General features: G+C 43.0%; 1 protein-coding gene across 9 annotated transcripts in view; it reads left to right on the plus strand.

Annotated features, from left to right (window-relative positions):
* The window catches only part of FBLN2 (fibulin 2), a 143,366-nt gene that overhangs the window by 46,467 nt on the left and 75,768 nt on the right, over positions 1–21,131 (plus strand). The window lies entirely within an intron of this gene.

The raw sequence follows: 21,131 nt of genomic DNA on the forward strand, positions 1-21,131 counted from the left end.
CAAGCAGCATCCCGTGTAGCATGAGGGGATGGGGTATAGCATGATGACATCATGTCAGACATTACTTTGGTGTTCCCAGGGGAGGGGAGGAGCAGGAGGAGAAGACACGGAGAAGGAAATCATCAGGGTTGAGGCATAGTTGGCCACTGAGTAGAGGTCAGGAACCAAGAGTCAAGCAGAAGATCAGAGATGAGAATTCAGAGCAGTAGAACAAGTTGAGAGTCAGAACTAGACAGGCATAATATAGACTACTGTTGTCTAAACAAAGCCCCAGCCTAAACAGGAAGTCTCTATAGCAGTGTTTCCCAACCTTGTGCCTCCAGCTGTTTTTGGACTACAATTCCCATCATCCCTTGCCACTGGTCTTGCTAGTCAGGGATGATGGGAGTTGTAGTTCAAAAACAGCTGGAGGCACAAGGTTGGGAAACACTGCTCTATAGCATGGGTAGGCAAACTAAAGCCCAGGGGCCGGATGCGGCCCAATCGCCTTCGAAATTCGGCCCTCGGACGGTCTGGGAATCAGTGTGTTTTTACATGAGTAGAATGTGTCCTTTTATTCAAAATGCATCTCTGGGTTATTTGTGAGGCATAGGAATTCGTTCATTCCCCCCCCCCCAAATATAGTCCAGCCCCCCAACAAGGTCTGAGGGACAGTGGACCGGCCCCCTGCTGAAAAAGTTTGCTGACCCCTGCTTTATAGCCTCTTTCTGGCAAAGAAATCAGTGGCAAGCCTGTTACTCCAGCACCTTGAGATGCTTTCTTCCTTGGCTAGGTGTAGCCAACCTGGTGCCCTTCAGATGTTTTGTTGGCCTGCAACTCTCATCAACCCCAGCCAACATGGTCAAGGATGATGGGAGCTGTACCCCATGGACAACTGGAGGGCACCAAATTGGCTACTCCTACCCCAGGGAGACACTCTCTGGTCTGTAACCCTTCTGGCTCACCACACAGGGTAGCTGTGCATAGAACTGCATGTCAGCATCTGACTTGATTTTGGGGGTAGTTTTGTTTAGTCTTTACCATGAAAACTTCTTCTACAGCACTGTTTTGTCATCAGCATGTTAAAAAGGTGTTTGTTTCATACGCACAGTATGTATACACTCAATCTTAAGCAGCACTGCCATGTGACGAACAGTGTAAAGCCCTCCCTGCTGCCACACAGCCCCCCAAGTGAAGCAGCCTGCCTACAGTCATGTATACCTAAGTGTGCAAGGGGCCTGGTTCATGTTATTCTTGACCCACAAAAAAGTGGGGGGATTTATGTGAACTAGGCCTCTGCCTGATGGGTATCTCATAGAGGTTCATAGTGGGTGTAAGATACACACATGGCTTTCCCACTTAGACATAGTAGCGCAGTTCTGGAGTGACTGCATTAACCAAAGTAAACACATGGTTATTTTTCTGGATAGCACGGAAGGAAAACAGCAAATGTAGTTGGGTATAAAGTGTTAGCAAATCTCAGTGAATCTAAAGTTCACCGAGAAATATAAATTGGTACATTAGGAAGAAATGGATGCACATTCTGGCACTGAAAACATCCATTACCACTCTCACATTTACAGGATCTTGAAATAGCTCTGAGCGCTAGAACTAAGTCATTCAACTCTTTCAGTTTCCTCCATTATATTACAATCATGGCTCCAAGGTAGCCGCGATGACTAATTTTGGCATCATTTGAAAAGTATCTGGTGATGTTTTGTGGATATTACTTTTGCTGACACAGACTGGATAGGTTTTGTGACAGCACCAGCAAATTTTCTAAACCATAGACTTGAACCATATGTTTTTTTAAAAGGAAGGCGGAGGTTGCCAGTGCCTGAAAAAGTGGGAGTTCTGTAAGTCCCACCTAACCGATCAAGCTATCATGTTTTCTGTCAGTTCTATACACTCAAACTTAGTCATAAAGCTATCCTTCACCTGTATTCTACTTACATGGGTCCTGCCAGCCATGATAGCTAAATAGAATATTGGGTGCCGAAAACACAACAGTGGAGGACCATCACCCCATTTTAAAGTTCTGTAGATGAAGGTAGGAGGACAAAAGTTCGGTGGTAGAACATCAGCCTTGCATACAGAAGGTTCCAGGTTCAAATCCTGGGGCTAGGAATGTCCCCTGTCTGAAATCCTGGTATAGACACAGATTGGAATAGATAATATTGAGCTAGATGGACTGGTGGTCTGCCTTAGAATCATAGAACTGTAGAGTTTGAGGGGACACTGAGAGTCATCTAGTCCAATCCCCTGGAATGAAGGAATCCTACTCACAGCCTTCCCTGGGTGGGCTCGAACCACCAGCCTTCTGGCTACCAGCCAGATGCACAAACCAATTGTGCCACCTGAGGCCTAGATATAAGGCAGCTTTCTATATTCCTATATGTTTGGCTGACCTCTGTTCACAGTGTACTGTATGGAGACAAGTGTAGGGCTGCCATACGTCCAGAATTTCCCAGATATATCGGGATTCGCCCATTGAAAATAGCGTAGAGGCGGAATTTTCAGAATTCAGTGGGGGTTTTTTTTGTTTTGGTTTTTTTTAAAAAAAATCTCAACTTTTTGAAATATGGCAACACTTCTTCAAAACCATGGAATACAGGATCCAGGTTTGGCCCTTAGGCAGAGAAGACTTTATATTTGAACATCAGCACTTTGAACCATGCTTAGTAGCGAACCAGCAGCCAGCAAAACTGGTGAGATATGCTCTCACCATCCCATTCCAGTTAAAATTGTATCAACAGCAGCAATCTTGAAAATTCCGGGCAATCTTCAAGGGCAGTCCCATGCCGTAGTCTAAATGGGCCACTAGCACAGCATGGATAGCTATGGCTAGACTTTGTATGTAACCCTTCTTATTCAGATAGACATGAAACTAGTGCAGCAGCTGCAAAAGACCGATGGTCAGAGCTGCACAAATGACAGGAATCAAGGCATTTGTTTTCCATTTTCCCTTTGAAAATAGGTGATATTTACACACTTTTAAAACAAGCAGACTGCAAAGGATCTAAAAAAGCATCTCATAATTAGGAATGTCTTCTGTCATTGTTGGGAGTGGGACCAAATTACTGCCTGGTAATGATAGTCGCTTTAATTGGGGGTAATAGTGACTCATATGAGTGCATCCATATGTGTTTCATGATTAAACACACATGTTGAGGGTTTTTTCCTTGGTAACTCCTTGAGCTAGTATGAGTGGTGAGTTTGAAAGAAAATTGACAAGCTGGGAATGGGGGGGGGGGGAATGGGATTGTTAAGACCACATCTAATGCAAAAGTTAGTGCAGATGCTGGAATTGCCTTCCAGTGCCTTCCAGAAACCCACAGTTACTCACTGACAAAAAGCAATGAGATAATTGTTTTAAAGAGGGCAGTTGTTAAGCTCTCTCTTTCTCTCTGTTGGTTTAAGCAAGGTGAAATTAATTAGCCACTTCTAAATTAATGGTTTCTAAAGTCAGTGAAGAAGGTGGTCTGTTTAATAATTCTGATGACAATACAACCATGCAGGGGGCTTTGAAATTTCTCAGTTTCACAGACATCTAATGGGTGGATACATTTTTCAGCTCAAAGGTTTGCGATGGAAATGTACAGTATTAGCAACCACAGAGCAGTGTGGTGTAGTCATTAGTGTCAGAGAAGGTTCTGAGAAATCAGGAGTCATAGCCCCACTCAGACAAGAAGTTCACTGGGTGACCTAGGGCCAGTCACTGGACTCCACTAGATTGGTAAAGAAAAAGCATTTTATATGTGTTGTATATGCGATACAACATTGTGACACCAGATAGCGCTGTGGAGTCCCATCTTTCTCTACCGGATTTTCCTGTATGAGCTTGTTGACATGTCTGGATCCACCCACTGTCTCTCAGCCTAAACTATCTCACAGGGTTGTTGTGAAAATAAAATGGAGGTTGGAGTGGGCAGGGGAGAGAGAAGGACGCCTGCCACCTTGGAGGAAAGGTAGGCTATATAAATGTAAATATAAATTTAAATCACCTAATAACTGAACTTCTGTTAAATCTTATTAATATCATGAGTATAAGCTGTATCAGTATGGGATAGTTCAGTCGGTAGAGCCTGAGATTCTTAAGAGGGTCACGGATTTGAGCCCCACATTGGGCAAAAGACTCTTGTATTGTGGGGGTTGGACTAGATGACCCTGCTGGTCCCTTCCTGCTTTTGATTCTATGAGAGGACATCAGGGTCGGCCATTTGCCCTAGCTGCAGTTCTGTGCAACCCAGTATGATTTATCATGTATACGTCAGGTTGTGTTGCTTATGCATATACAGTATACCACTTTTAAGGGTTATTTAATGGAGTACAACTTGCTTTTGAGTAGACATGGCTAGGATTGCCCTTGGTGGAGTTTTAAATGTTGCATGACTGGTCTCTGCACACACTTATCTGTTTCTGTAATTTTATTCTTGTTTATAGAGCTTGAAAAATCCATGCATGTATTGAAAGTTTACAGAAGAGCTAATCTACATAAATATATAAAGATAAGTTGTATAAGTATGCGTGCATGCATGAGGAGACTCTTTTCACAGCAGAAACTTTGCAAAGGTTCAAACAGATGATTATATTTCTCCTAAAGTGGGAAGCAATGCTGATCTTTCTGTTCTTATTATTAAGTTTCCTGGCAAATAATGATAATAATAATTCAGATGTGGTTGATTCCTTCATGCCTTTGGTTAAACATCTGGCTTTACTACTTAAGTTTTTGTTTTTTTTAATGTCTCCGCTTTGGTATTCAGTTTTCATCTTCTGAATCATGTGAGCTTTTAACCTGTAGAGTGTCACACCATAACATAATGCAGCTTGGGTTTCCCCTCCTTCTTTTTGTTTCCTCAATTTCCATTTTTCTTTTAATTTGGTATTTTAGTATGGTAAAAGCACACTGTATTATCTCTCTGGAAAGAATAACACTGATGGGCACGGAATAAGTTAAGAGATAATGATTGAAGTAACACTCAGAAAAGGCAAACACAATGCAAACTTTCAAGCAATGCAGGAAGCTAATCACCAAAACCAGTGAATGCAAATTGCCCTTTGTTTGTTCAGGTGGGCTGATCTGAGACAATAGAGACAAATCAAAGCAAGAAGTTCTGAAGATAATGGGGATGATCTGCATTCCAGCGAAGTCAGTGGCGAAGCTGCCATTGATGGATGACACCCAATGGAATCAGTGCCAATGCTTGTAGCAAGGAAGGGTGAAAGAACCTGGTGACCACCTGCCACATCCTAGCCAAAGGATGGCCCCTTTGCCCTTGGAAAAAGGAGCATTGGAAGTTGCCTATTACTGAGTCAAATCAGTGGTCCATCTAGTGCAGTATTATCAATACAATACAATTATGACTGACAATAGTTCTCCAAGGTTTCAGGCTGGGATTGTACTAAGGACCATCTGATTGCAAAGTGGATGCTCTGTCCCTGAGCTACAACTCTTCCCTTAGGTCAGGTACCAGCGATGAAAGGAAATGCAAGATATCAACATAAAACCCATGTTTTATGTCACACTCACACATTAGCCAAAGATAACATTGAGATACCATCCCTGCCCCACCAAAATCCATAGATGACAAAAAGTACCAAAGGTTGTTTTCCATAAAATATACATTTAGACTCTTAAATACACATGCAAAGTAGATTTGGGCAAGATTATAGCTAGCTATGGACAAGGGTGGCGCTGTGGGTTAAACCACTGAGCCTAGGACTTACTGATCAGAAGGTCAGTGGTTCGAATCCCCATGATGGGGTGAGCTCCCGTTGCTTGGTCCCTGCTCCTGCCAACCTAGCAGTTCAAAAGCACGTCAAAGTGCAAGTAGATAAATAGGTACCGCTCTGGTGGGAAGGTAAACGGCGTTTCCATGCGCTGCTCTGGTTCGCCAGAAGCAGCTTAGTCATGCTGGCCACATGACCCGGAAGCTGTATGCCAGCTCCCTCGGCCAATAAAGCGAGATGAGCGTCGCAACCCCAGAGTCGGCCACGACTGGACCTAATGGTCAGGGGTCCCTTTACCTTTACCTATAGCTAGCTATAAGTGACAGCAAAGTTTCCTGGTGACCTATACAAACCTCCTCATTTCAAGGATTTGGCTGCTCCAAAACAAATACACCTGATCTCTCTTATTCTGGGAGGCAGGCAAGTCAGAAAAGGAAGCAGGATGACAAGAGCCTGTGGCATGACTTAAGGAGCTGAGAAGAAACACCCCACAGTGGCTTTATAAAGACTGTCTAAAAATAAGTATTGCCTCCCAGGGCTGTCAGTCAGGGGGGAAAGTGGTTAGGCAGGCACTGCAACATGCCTGAATTGTTTTACTTTTGCATGAGTTTTGAATGCATGAGTTTTGAATGCATTTTCCTCCAACCATCCTGTCCACCCCGACTGTCTTACTCTGCAACTGTAGGTAGTAGCATCCAGTGGTGGCTGCTCAGTGCTTTCTGTAGCTCCCTTCTTCGTTTTCCTCCTGATACATCTCCTGCTCTCCCTATCCCACCTGAGCTTAAGGGGCAAAGGTTGCAGTCCCTATCCCACTGCTGTGATTTTTTTTTAAACACCAGTAGGACAGTGTGGTACCTTCCTGGGAAATGTGGTCTTTGCAGGATGCCTGACATATTTTAAGAACCACGTGAAAGCTACATTTGCTAGAGCATGCATCTCTTCATTAATGATGTTTCTCACCCCAGGGATGAGAAGATGAGGAAGGGTGCGAGAAAGACAGCAAGAGAGAGAAAGCTCCTTCTTTTCTGCAACACAAAGTCCTTTATGTGGGAGAGAGGTGGAGAGTTCTTTCGTGGCTTAGGTAAAAAGGAACTGAGTTTAGGACAGAACTGATCACCCTTATACTGAAGGCCAACTTTGCAAACCAACAACATTCATATTCATAGGCGCCGACTCCAAGGGGCTTGAGGGGGCCGGAGCCCCCCCAATAATCTCCGGCGTCCCTCCAGCAGAGCGCCATCGCCGCCCCTCCCCCAGCCCAAAATGCACAGGGAGGGGCGGGCTGCATGCCTCCTGCCCTCCCTCCCGAGCAAAAGCTCCACCCAATTTCCTTTGGAGCTGATTAATAGGCGCAGCACGCTCTCCCCTATTCGCTCATGAGGAGGCGGCGCCACTTTATTTGCATATTCATGAGCTTATTTATTATTCATGAGCTTTCCCGGGCCCCCCCAATATTTTTTATAAGTCCGCGTCCCTGTTCATATTAGGAGCCTAACTGTTGCAAAACTTTGTCAGCCTCACTAGTTCTCAGTGTAAAAAGGACATGAACATACAGCTAGAAACAGAAAGTTATGTTAGATGAGGAAAACTATGTCTTGTTCTTCAGGAAGGTGAATGGATTGACTTTTTAGTACCAAGGATCTAGTTGATTTTGACCTATTTGCCAACAAAATATTTCCCCCCATTTGGTAGTGTTCTTGGCTTGGTATTTGGCCAGGTTCACATGAACCTTGCAGATTGCTTAAATCAACTACTCTTTGCTTGCAGATCCTTATGACATGGCGTATCTCTAGGTTTTCAAAATGTTCTTTAGCTATGGCCATAGATGTAAGCAGAAAACATGTGTGATTTGTTGAAGGTATGAATTCCTATAGTTATGGCCCTTGTAATTGGCAGGCCCTCTCCCTTTCTCCATACCGATCCATCCAGTAAATACAAGATCATTGACTTTTATGGGGAAAGTAAAAAGGAAACCAATATGTGCATGAGGGGCACATTTAGCTCCAAAGTCCTGGGTTAGAAAGAATGCTCCCCATCAATGCTACAATTTTTAAAACAAAGGAAAAAACAAAACACTCCATCCGCTTCCTCCAGCTGATCTTATTTCTACTCCTTCCCAATATTTCCATCTCCCTCTTTTCTTCCAATCTGTGCCCAGTTTCACCTCCATGCCTTGGTGGCCATGTTTGGGCAGGTGAGCTTTGCTGTGTTACATTCCTGGAAGATATGTCTACCTAGAAAGGGCATTGCTTAGAGCATGGGGCTGCCATCATATATCCTGACAGTTTGATTATTTTGTTTTCTACTGCTCTACCTTCTAAGAGAACTAACTTTCTTTCTTTCTTTCTTTCTTTCTTTCTTTCTTTCTTTCTTTCTTTCTTTCTTTCTTTCTTTCTTTCTTCAAATTCTTGCCTGTGTTGCTGTATCACTCGTGGAAACGTTTTAAATACTTCTGTTTTGCCTATATTCAGACCCATCCTTTCCACCCCAGCAATACATTAGCCTTTCTGCCGTTCCCAGAAGGAAAAAATGCTAATTAGTACATTCCATGAGGATTTGTTGGGAACATTCAGAGTGAAGTACAAGTAGCTCCTCAGCTCAGAAGGCATAAATTAATTACTTGAGCACGTTTACAACCAAAAGGGTGGGAGGCAAGACTGACTTTGGCTTTATTCAGTTCCTTGCTTGGTGCATTAGTATTGCTCCAACCTTGTAAGTGTCACAAGAGTAACAAAAAGGGGTAGTTATTGCCATGCCATTTGTCCTCTTTCTCCATCCTAAAAAAGTCATGAACAAAGTTGGGAAGATAGAACAGCTTAGAATTGTTCTCAAGTTTTATTACAGCTTTCCCATCATTTCCTATATGTTTTCCCACAAGACAATGGGTGTTTGTTTGTTTTGATCAGCAGAACTTGTTTACTCTGCTTGGTTATATTGCTTTAATTTAGGATTGCATGTACTTGGAACAATCTTAAAAGCAACCAGCTAATTTTACTTGAATTGCATTCATTACAATGGAAGAAAATACTGTTTGCACATCATGGTGAGCCATAAAGAAATGGTCTACCATGGATGAGCAGCATGCAAAACCTCTGCTAAATCACCCCTGTTTTACTCCATCCTTTCTGGAGCTGCGCGCAACAAACTGAGAGCCTCGATGTGCAAACCAGCACTCGTTGTTTATCCCAATCTGCAATTTGAAAGTACAAAGCAAAACTCTTCCCCATCACCAAACAAAGTGTGAGTACTGGTTTGTATGTTGCAGTAAGCCAAATTTGGTTAGTTGCTACTGGCTCCAGGAGCAAAAGGATGGAGTTGATTCACCAGCATTAACTAGCATGCTGTCCAATCACAGAAAGCCATGGTGTATGTACTGTATTTATGGCTTATTGGGATGTGTGAATGTGTTCCATGGTTCAAAGAGCTCATCCACACATTGCATCAGTATATTTCCCCTGTATCAGAAAGAGTGAAAATGAAAAATAAAATAAAAATTGATTCCCACAAATGTCTGCAAGAGTTGAAATGCAGTCCTTGCATATCTCTGACCATCCCACTCCCTGTGCTGGTATAGAGTACCCACACAGCACGACAGACACGTCTTCCATTACTCCTGAAATATGTTCAGTATGAGACTTGGATAGGCTATATGGGAAAAGAATATACTATGAATGCGGAAAATGCCTTCCTGGGTGCCTTTTGTTTTGTTTGTGGATGGCAATCAATTTAGAGATGGAACATAGACAATCCCTCAGTAAAGGAGATGTTTAATTTAATTAACCACCCGCTGTCAAAAACTCTTCCAGCAAAACCAAACATAATACTGGCAGGAAGACATTATGTAAAATATTTACTCCTGCGTGGCTATGTTTTTGTTTTTGTTTTTTTAAAAATCGATTCAGTGCTTATTCATGTGGTGGATAAAAGCCATACCACATCTATACCAAGGCTGAAATCCTGTGCCACAAATCCTGAATTTGTGGAATTGTGCCAAACCGATAGCAGGACTACACCTTCAGCATTTAAACCCATAGTGGGAGGGAGCTGAACTGTTATTATTTCTTCCCCCAAACACTGGGAAATGCAGTTCCACAGCTGCAGTTGTGTAGCCAATAATGCATGGTTGTGTTTCATCGAACAAATGAGATTTGAGTGCACATAGCTGAGGGCAGGAACTGTGTAACACATGCTCACTCATGAACAAAATAGGCTGGATCTTGCCATAGACAATATCTCTTACCTCTTGAGGGATTCTTAAATGGCAAGCCAAAAGTATCTGATGGTTTTACAAAGGCTTTCAGGTGGGGGAAAGGCTTTGTATTTCATTGACTATCACCAGACTGTCTGCTTTCTCCAAGATGAGTTGTCGCCCCCTCCGGTGCCACGTATGGCTCTTAGCCAATGCTCTTTGGAGAGATAGGAGTCATTACGTTATCATTCCAAACAGCAAACCTCTATAGCATGTTGACCCCTTCCTGCCTTTGTCAAAAACTCCTGAGGAACCATTGTTTGTAGGGCATTTTTTTTATCGTTGATTGTGGAGTGCATGCTTTGAGCCTTTCGTTATTGAATTATGTTACATATAAAATGGCAAAGACTCAAGAGCTCAAACTTGGCTGTGTATTTTGCATTGTGACTGCAGAAACCACAAACAGGAATGACAAAGAATTTCCATGTTTTAAGGCTTTTCCTATTTTCTTTTTCAAATTGAAACTTGAAACTTAATTAGGTTGGAGGGAAACTTTCTGCCCCCAAGCATGACTTTAAGTGGTATATTTAGTTGTATAATGCTTAGGAACTTTTTTTTTTTTGGTAAATTACTTTAATTTGTGCAGCAAGCTAATTTGAGAGTGATAATTTGAAGTCCTTAAGATCCCAAAATAAGAGAGTTTCTGAAATGGAAGCCAGTGATGGTTTGAGGCTCCTTCAACATTAAAAGCGACTGTTGCTCTTTGTACGAACAATGGCCAGGACTTTGTGCGGGTGCCATGTTAATAAACCATTGTCATGTATAAAATTGTGCAGACTTGTTCGAATAGGGTCTGGTTTCTTGTTTAAACTTTACATGTTGTAATCTAGGAAAATGAGGTGGGATGCGTCATATCTGTTGGCTCTGTGTCTGGCCCCATACAGGGACGCGGACTTATAAAAAATATTGGGGGGGCCCGGGAAAGCTCATGAATAATAAATAAGCTCATGAATATGCAAATAAAGTGGCGCCGCCTCCTCGTGAGCGAATAGGGGAGAGCGTGCTGCGCCTATTAATCAGCTCCAAAGGAAATTGGGTGGAGCTTTTGCTCGGGAGGGAGGGCAGGAGGCATGCAGCCCGCCCCTCCCTGTGCATTTTGGGCTGGGGGAGGGGCGGCGATGGCGCTCTGCTGGAGGGGCGCCGGAGATTATTGGGGGGGCGGAGCCCCCCCCCAAATGAATTTTTGAGGGGGCTCGGGCCCCCTCAAGCCCCATGGAGTCGGCGCCTATGGCCCCATACATTAATCTAAATCAGTGATAGGGAATATTTTTTTCATCTCTAGGGGCCCATTTGCTTGCAGATAGTCTTCTGAGACCATAGACCATTGCTGGAAGGGCCAGAGGCAAAGTTTTGCAGAGCAATGGATGTAGCCTGTACACAGTAGGCTAAATTCCAGCCATGTGAATGTTAGAGGTTTCTACAAACATCTCCGCCTCTCTATTCAGGCAGGCAAAAGGCATTATCTTAGTTTTAAAACACACTCTAGCTAGGCAAAAGTCCTCCTAGAGGGTTTTGGCCTGACTGGTGATGGAGGTGGTGTGAGAGTTATTATGGGCCAGATTGAGAGGGCTGGAGGGCCATATGAGGCCTCTGGGTCTGAAATTCCCTACTGGTGATTTAAACCCCTATAGACACCATCCACATGTATAGACAAGCTGCACCAAGATTGTTGCTAGGTACTTAAAATACTAAGGGGCAAAAACAGTGTTGCCAAGTTGAATGAAATATTGGGGGGGGCAGGTAAGCACCTTCCCGCATAATTAACCACATGATGCAGTGCATGCACACCATTTGAATAGCAGTGCTCATCAACTTGGGGGGGGGGTGTCGAATATTTTATTGGAGGGCCTTCGGCCTCTAGGAGTTGGCTCCTAAGGGCACAAACCTATAGGGCACAATTTTGTATCACATTAGCATAAAATCAGAAGTAAGTCCCATTGAGTTCAATGGGGCTCACTCCCAGGTAAGTGGCTGTAGTCTATATTAGGGCTAAAGGTTGAGGAATGGATAATCTTATCCATGCATTTGAACAGATCCCAGTTAAAACACCTCAAAATATTAAACTGTATTTAGGCCATCTTTCCTCCTTTCTAGCCCCCTTCCTTTAAAATGTTTATTTCTCATGACACATATTATTTTTGCTAAGAGTGCAGAGGGGATGAAAGATGAGAAATTCAATAAGATTAATTCCACTGCTCCCCACCCCCAAGTCTTTAAAATGCCAAGCAACATTCCACCCTCTCCCCACTTCTCCATTGGCCCAAATTGCTAATAAATCACCGCAGACAGCCTTTAATTTCCCAGCAACATCACCATCTCATCTCATTTGATCTTGTTGTCTCTTCAAATAAAAGCGGCACACAAAAACAGCAACAAGCCCATTGGCAGGTCAGAGCATTGCATAGTGGCATTTTCAGTTCCTGTGGCAAGCTGTCTTTATTTCTGGGCATGCCAGACAAAGGCAAGTGACAAGGGAAGGGAGGGTGTGTGTGGACAGGAGAACATTATAGAGCACTGCAGAGCTCCCCAGGCAGTGGATGATTGATGAAAGATGACTCCCACCAGGAAGGGAGGGTGGGGCCCCTATGCCGGAGACCATTTATTCCTTGAGCAAACTGAAGTTGCAGCTGCTGCCCTTCCTGGTTGTCATGTGCTCCAGTGGCTCCTGACCACATGACTAGGCAGCTGATTAGTGGTCAGACTGGGGCTGGGTAGGCAGCAGTGGCAGCTGTGAGTTAGGCTCTTGGACCCCAGGCTTGGAAAAGCAGGTGTGGCTATATTGCAACCACCAAGCTACAGTTGGATGTTTCTTGGGGTAGTAAAATGTGGTAGTAAAACCACAAGGATGTAGTGTCAGAAGAGGTAGGCTTCCTTGGGTCAGTTTCTTGCTCAAAAAGCCATGCGGCATTCTTTAAATCTCATCATATTAATATTTTGGCTGGGCGAACAGACACTCCAGTGGTAAATACAACAACAAACAAATAAATTTCTTCAGAAAAGACTTTCTGGTCACTTAAATTGCATCACTGGATCATTTTTATTTGGTGTGGGGGGAATAGCCCCAAATGCATTACCTTGGCTAGGGCCAAAAGCAAAACACACCTACCTGTAAAATTAAGCTGGGGATATTTTGTGCCCCAGACACTTTTTGTGTATAAAAAGAAAATTGTAAATGGGAAATGGCTGAACCCTGAAGATAATGTTTCCTACTGTGCAGGTGACAATGTCCTTGAAAGTTTGTTGCAAGTCTACCTCTGTGCAAATTCTGCAACAAAAAGTGCACTGGTGTGGAATTTTACCCCCCAGACACCTGGGTTAGATTTTGGGATTTGCTATCACAAGATTTGTCAACACTGCCGACATGGGTTGCCATACGTCCAGATTTTCCTGGACATTTCAGCGATTTCTGCCCAGACACTGCTTACAATATGTCTGGGAAATTCCAGACGTATGGCAGCCTTAATACCCACTATCTCAGATGCCAAAAAAGGGAATTGATGTGTGTGATGGATAGGACAGTCCATGGATAGGGCTACCAGTGATTTGTCTTTGCTCGGAAAGGAGCAGCAGCAGGAGAGGGCTGTTGCCTTCATTTCCTGCTTGTGGACTTCCCAGCAGTATGCTGTGGGAAACAGATGCTGAACTCACTGGACTGGTCTGATCCAGTTATGTTCTTAACCTTAGATGTCAGAGCCAGCCCTAGGTAGGAAAACCTTATTTCCTCAAGGATTCTAAAAGCCAGGAGTCCATGTCCTCTTTTATCTCTGTCATATTTTGGAAGAGAGGCAGAAAACAGATGGGAGTAAACCATGGGAACTGAGTTTCTCAGCCTTGGGATGTGATGCTGGGAATGGCAAGGACTATGAGAGCTGGGTTTGTTGCAGAGTTGGTGAGCATGCTTCTTAGGTTGAGAAATGGGAGGAGATATTGTATTAGAGATACATAGAAATGTTGGGGGCTCCTGCAGTGTTTCCTTGAAGCTCAGTTTGTCTAATTACACTAGAGTGGTGCCCTCCAATTACCACCATTCTTGACTGTTGGATGATGTTGGACTGATGGGAGTTGGAGTCCAACACCATCTGGAAGGCACCACAATGGGGCCCCTTGAGTTTCATTCTTCAATCTCCATAGCAAGTCATTTTTAATTCTTCCCATGTCCATGAACCAACATTGTTTGCTTGCTAAGCACACGTGGAATCAGTGGGCTGATTTAGAAGTACATCACATTTGTCCCTTGTTTTGGGGAGATCTTGATCTTTGGAAATTTTGAATGGAAGAAGAAGAAAAAAACTTTGTTAATCTGAAATATATAGCATATTAATAGTATGAGCACCCTGATCCACTTAAATTTAATATTGAAACAAGAAGCAAATGCTGTCTAAGAGAAGGCATAATGATGTCATCAGAGAAGCTCCTTATAATTCTTGATTCTCAGTCAAATCAGATACATCAAGAAACAGAGCTCTGTCTAAACCCATTATTTGGTTAAGATGCTGGATCGAAATTGAGATCTTTATTTGCTCTGGCATGATCCTGAGTGACAGGCAAGGTGGGCTGTCTGGTCAACCGGAATGAATTATCAAATACTCTCTCATTGGAAACTTAGCTTTATTGCTGAATTTTGCAACCTGAGTTCAGGCACCACATTGCTGTGAATTTAGCCAGGTTAATGAGCCTTTCAGATTTTGTCAGTTCTTTAGTCATTTCCAACTTATTTAGACTGCATCTTGGACCAAATATTTAGTGGCTTCCACCTCTTGTTTCAAAAACATCAAAGCTCCATGGATGATATTATTGTAAGATGTTGATACTGTGTACCCAATATGGAATGATTTCCCATTGAAATCACTTGAATGGCAGGTAATGCCCGATCCTGCAGATAACAACATTTGCTCTTTCCTTGGTTCTGAATCAAAGCCTAGAAATAGTCCCTTTATGCAATTTATGGTAGTTTTATTTTTTAAAAATGAGGCATTAAAGATGTGGGAGACTGCCAAGTTTCTAAAGCCATCAATTACAGTAACAAGTGAACATGCTGTTATCAGTGTGGATTAGTTCAGGTCAGTACTTGGTCTATGATAACAGTTTCGCAAGCTCATTTTTCATTTAAAGACAACATTATCAAGGCTTCATCATCCAGTCATTTATCATGGACAGTAATCAGGGAGATACGATCCATTATTTCATCAGCATACCTTCAAGTAGAGGTTAACAGTATCAATCTCTTGCTAGTTCAAACATTTCCTGTAAGGTATGTTTAGTGCAATAAATTTATTAGTACACAATAAAGCCACATTTATAAGGACCGGGTTGTTGTTTTTAGTTACTCAGTTTAGTTCATTATTGGGCCATGGGTGGCGCTGTGGGTGAAACCACAGAGCCTAGGACTTGCTGATCGGAAGGTTGGCGGTTCGAATCCCTGCAACGGGGTGAGCTCCCGTTGCTCGGTCCCTGCTCCTGCCAACCTAGCAGTTCAAAAGCACGTCAAAGTGCAAGTAGATAAATAGGTACCGCTCTGGCAGGAAGGTAAATGGCATTTATGTGGGCTGCTCTGGTTTACCAGAAGCGGCTTATTCATGCTGGACACATGACCCGGAAGCTGTACGCCAGCTCCCTCGGCCAATAAAGCAAGATGAGCACCGCAACCCCAGAGTCGGCCATGACTGGACCTAATGGTCAGGGGTCCCTTTACCTTTACCTTTACTTAGTTCATTATTTGTGTCCCCTTTTGTCTATTACAACAATAAAAGTTGCTTACAATATTAAAAAATAAAGCAAGGGCAATTTAGACAACAACAACTTATTTATACCCCACCCATCGAAACAGTAAAATAACAAGAATTTAATACATCAGTAAGAGAGCAGAACTAAAGCTTCTACCAAATGACAAGATTAAAATTGTAAAGCAAGTACTGTAGATCAGGTTAAAAACTAGATGGGATTAAAAAGACTTTACCAGCTGTCTATGGATAGAAAGAGAATCATAACCAGGAGGGAGTTTGCTGCTTAAATTTTTTGGTGATTAAGTGGGATATAAATAATTTAAATAAATAAATCACAGCACCGCCACTGAGAAATCGCTCTCTCTTGTTCCTTCGTGTCCTGTGAGTGACAGAAAGAGATGGTTTCTGAAGCTGGCTTTAAAGTCCTGGTGTGCTCAAACAGTTTCTGAGAGCAAACAGTTTCTGAGAGGACATGTTTATTCTGTAAACAGATATGTAGGTGGGATAGGTCAATTAACAGAGCAATTCCCACAGTTACATTTCCCTGCATGCAAGCAGGGAAGCTTGATGATGTCAGGAAACAAGAAGGTGTAGTAGATCTGCAGACCCTCTTATAGTCCTCATGGCTGCATTTTAGGAAATAGCTATATTAATGCATAACATGGGTCGCATGAACATGCTCACGTGTTCCTGCTGAAAGAGAGACTTAGCTGCTCTTAAGTAGTGGGGAAATGGCTGTGTGAACTGTCTAGAACAGGGAATGAGACTCTTCTGGAGTCCAAGGGCTGCATTCCCTAGTGGATTCCCTTCTAAGGGCCACAGGGCGATGGCTTTGACGTATCTTTGACAGGAGGCTATATCCAGCTGTGCAAAACCATGTACATCTTACAATCTAGGCAAGCAAGAGGCATTATTCTAGTTCCATCCCGACAAAAGAACTGAAGGGGTGTGTGGCACAGAGCCAGTGAGGGTAAAGCCCTGAGGACTGGCTAGAGATGCCTAGAGAGCTGTATTTGGTTCCTGGGCCTGAAGTGCCAAGCATTTTGTCACATGGTGGACTCAGTGTATAGTTGGAATGCTTGCTGCAATACTTCAGTTGTCTTGCAGCTGTTGCTAGAGAAACCTCTTTGCTTCTTGGTTCCCTTGCCTTGTCTCTGGTGATCACAATCTGCTCCCCATCTTTCTGCCTGTGTGACATCTAGCCAGAAGATCTCCAACTTCTGCTCTTCAGCATCCATTTCATGCTGTTGCTGCTGATGTTGCATTTACAGTGGTACCTCGAGTTGCAAACGCCTCAGGTTACAAACGCCTCAGGTTACACACACCGCTAACCTGGAAGAGTTACCTCGAGTTGAGAACTTTGCCCCAGGAGGAGAACAGAAATCGTGTGCCAGCAGTGCAGTGGCAGTAAGAGGCCCCATTAGCAAAAGCACGCCTCTAGTTAAGAACAGTTTCAGGTTAAGAATGGACCTCCAGAACAAATTAAGTTCATAACTAGAGGTACCACTGTACTTCTTCAGATATGCACATCCGAGACAGAGCACAATCAAATAATCAAATTCTGCCTTCCAAGTCCTTATACTTAATTTATTTAAAAAACATACCTCATAGAAATGTACAATAATTATTCTCAAATGTTGCTGTAGCTATTTACCTTGGCTTTGCAAATTCCATAAGGGAATTTCTGTCTTCTGGGCAGAAATAATTTACATGAAGATGCATAAAGCAATGACAAGAAATTAATCCTGTGGTCACACTTTCAGAGTGCGAACACGGGCTGAATTTAATGAACCAAACTTTGCTTTGAAAAACAGAGTGTTTCTCACACATCCCGTGACAGAAGTCCTTTTCAGTTGTTCTCTCACATGTAATTCCCACCCTCACAGGAGTCTGCTGCAGTCATTGGCTGTGCAGAGTTCTAAATTACAAGAGGACAGCAGAGACCCAGCTGCAAAGGTTTTGCATGACTATATGGTAGTCACTTTCCTGTTTTATACTCTGTCAACTGCTCTGAGGTGTGGTTTTTTTTAACAATAAATTTTATGAAATAAATAAATACTAAAGAAATTACAAATATTAAATAAGTAATTTTAAAACATACTATAATCATGTGACTAAAATTACACGCCTGGGTAGCCTTACTGGAACAACAACAACAACAAAAAGTCTTCGAAGGCACTAAAAATAATCCAATGAAAGCATTTGTCTAATATCATTGGCCAGGGAGTTAATGGTTTTTAGCCATGATAAGTCATTGCAACCTCCAGATTCAAGTTTCTGGAAGGGTGCAAAGATCAGTGGGGAGTTCTGACCACCAACTGAGGGGGTTTCCAAAGGCATCTGGTGGTCCATCATTGCAAAGAGGATGGACTAGTTTAAAATTTCATAGAATTATAGAATCCTAGAATTGTAGAGTTGAAAGGGACCCTGAGGATCATCTAGCAATGCAGAAATACACAGCTGTCAGACTGAACTTCCAACCTTGGCATTATCAGCACCATGCTCTAACCAACTGAGCTATTCAGGCCTTGGCTAAATACAGGCAGAGCTTTCCTTGTATTTTAATACAGGTGCAAAAAAAAGCAACATTCCTTGTCCCATTAGGAAGAGAAGGTACAAAGGGGTCCCAGGGCTCAAAGTATAAAAGAGGTGTTAGTGGCAGCACACACAACCTTTTATGTGTTTGGGTTACACATGTACCATCTTAAAGAAATTGTGAAAACAGGATTCTGAATGGGGCTCTCAAACATATTGCAAGCCAGATTATCGACATCTCAGGAGGCATGAAGTCATGCTGAAGCCTGTTTTATCACGGTCAGGGATTCAGCTTTGCTGTGGAAAGAGTAGATAAGGCTTGCTGATGTCATTCTGCAGCTACTGCAGAAAGAGTTCACACTGGCAGAGTCTCTGGAAAGAAAGAAAAAACAATAATCTTCACACTTCAAGGGCTTTCTTGTCTCTTACCCCAGGAGGTCTGTCAAGCTCCAGTATCCCTGTGGTGTGCTGCTTCCTTACAAAAAAAGGGTGGGGGCCCTGACTCTCAGATTTAAAGGGTGTTTTTTTTCAGCCAAAGGGCATTAGATTATTAATGCTGAAAAGAGGCATTCTTCTCAAATAATTTATTTCCTTAAGAATATTTCCAATGTTAGAAATCATGCCAACTTTGCCTTCATCCCCTTCCAGAATGTGCAAAGAAAACATGAAAATGGTTTGGCTTTGTGCGCGGGAAGCTTTTCCAAAAGTTTTGGTTGCCACAAATGAATTTAGCTCTGGGGACTTGGAAATATTCAACTGTTACCCTATATGCTTTGAGTCGTTCACATGTGAATGCTTTTGTGGTATGATGACATTCTCAGTGATCTCTGGCTCATCCTGAGAAAAGCAAAATAATGGCTTTTCCGCATTGGGTCTGTTGCAGAGGATGTAGTATGTATGATGCTGGCTTGCGTCTATATAGAATGAGAATATGTCTATGTTGATTCTTCTGGGCACCTTGGTTGCTTTTGATCAGCTCATTGTCAAGGCTTGCAAAGCACTGGGCAAGAGGCTTTGTAGGTAGCATTGATCGGCCTGCAATACCCATTTGTCTTCAACTGTGTTTTTACCTGTCCCACACCTGATAGGTCAGGTGGGTGTAGCTTGACCAAAATGACCTCATGAGTCAAATGGGGAGGATCTGCTGGTTCCCCACTGTTGAATGAGAGTATTCTTTCTGGCAATCTGTATGGAGAAGAATTTAGAGACATCACACTGGACGTTCTAGAATCTAATGCTGGGATTTATGTTTATTTGTTCACTGTATCCCAATGACATGGAGTGCTTAAAGATTTCTGCTGCTGTTCAACTTAGTCACCTGTTTGTTTGAGACAAAAGTGCTATCAACATGCTGATGGCACTTAGCTCTGTTTCTCTTCTTTATCTCATCCAGGCATAGGCCAACTCGGCCCTCCAGATGTTTTGGGACTACAACTCCCATCATCCTTGACCACTGGTCCTGTTAGCTAGGGATGATGGGAGTTGTAGTCCCAAAACATCTGGAGGGCCGAGTTGGCCTATGCCTGATCTCATCCAAGTGTGGCAGCTGATGTTCTGATCCTCACAAGGCATTTGATGAGACCAGTTATTTAAGTAACTTCTACTGTATATGATTCGTATCATCAAGCACAACTCAGGCTGCTGACTGTGCCCTTTGAAACCCGACACTATAAATTGATTTTGAGCATGATATCTGAATTGCCTTATCTCAAATTTATTTAGAAGATTTCCGTGCTGCCCCCCTTTAAAAAAAAAATCAACATGCATGTATGCTGCCTGATCACTGGAGACCTTGTACTGTGTACCAAATTGTCAAAAGAGACATGGGGGGGGGGGGCTAGAATGCCCTCCACAGAAAAGTCTTCTTGGCCACCTCCCTCCTGTTTAGATGATAAGTGAAAGAAATACCCACTTTGAAGCAGAAAGGAGATTAAATGTTTCTTTGTTCTTCTGACACTGGGTTGAATCCAGCTAAATCATTGTTGTTGTTTAGTCGTTTAGTCGTGTCCGACTCTTCGTGACCCCATGGACCAAAGCACGCCAGGCACGCCTGTCTTCTAAATCATTACAAGAATGGAATGACATCTGCAGACACAGTGGAACTTCCCCTCCCTCTTCTCCTGTCATGTGTCCCCCATTTACACCCCAAATCTGCTCCAGAGGTTTGGGGGAGCCCCCAGAGCAGATTTGGCGACACAGTGCAGAAGGAGAGGAAGTTCCATCGCACTCTCAGAAGTGATTCTGGGCAGGCAAAACCTATCTGCATTACTCTGTGTAGACTGACAGCATTCTTTATTGGCATTAATTGTTTGCTCTTTTGCAATATACTGTGTGTGTGTGTGTGTGTGTGTGTGTGTGTGTGTGTGTGTGGTTTGGTCAGAACTTAGACCACAGTATTCAGGGAGTGTTGCTTCTGACTAAGCACGCATAGCTATAATGCTGTTGGCGATCATGGGTACATTCTAGTGGAAAGGCAGGATGTAAATATTTTTAAATCTATATATCTTTGCACACATTCACGATCTGTGGCCAGTTTCTCAGCTGGCATAAGTCAAAACAGAATTTCAGTGTCTCTCGCTGCTGTGGATGTAGCTCTGCCAATTTACACAAGTCAAAAGGCTGGTCCTTGGATTGTATAGTCTGCCTTTTGTGTTTTATTTCCTTTCCAGTCCCTCCGCCCCTTGGTAGGTGGTATGGAATAGGCATTTAATTAGTTGCAGGCTGCAAATGACAACCAACCCCCTCACATTGTTTACATTTCTGAACCAGACTCTTTCTGGAATGTGCTCTGTGGTTGAATATATTTGGAGTCTCCATAGGCCACATTACAGTTTGTATTTATGAGACGATAGCAATCTTTTCTACTGTACTGAGAAAAAAGGAATTCCGTTCCAAATAATAGACTTGACTGCATA

This window comes from Podarcis muralis, chromosome 2, assembly GCF_964188315.1.
Source record: "Podarcis muralis chromosome 2, rPodMur119.hap1.1, whole genome shotgun sequence".
NCBI lineage: Eukaryota > Metazoa > Chordata > Lepidosauria > Squamata > Lacertidae > Podarcis > Podarcis muralis.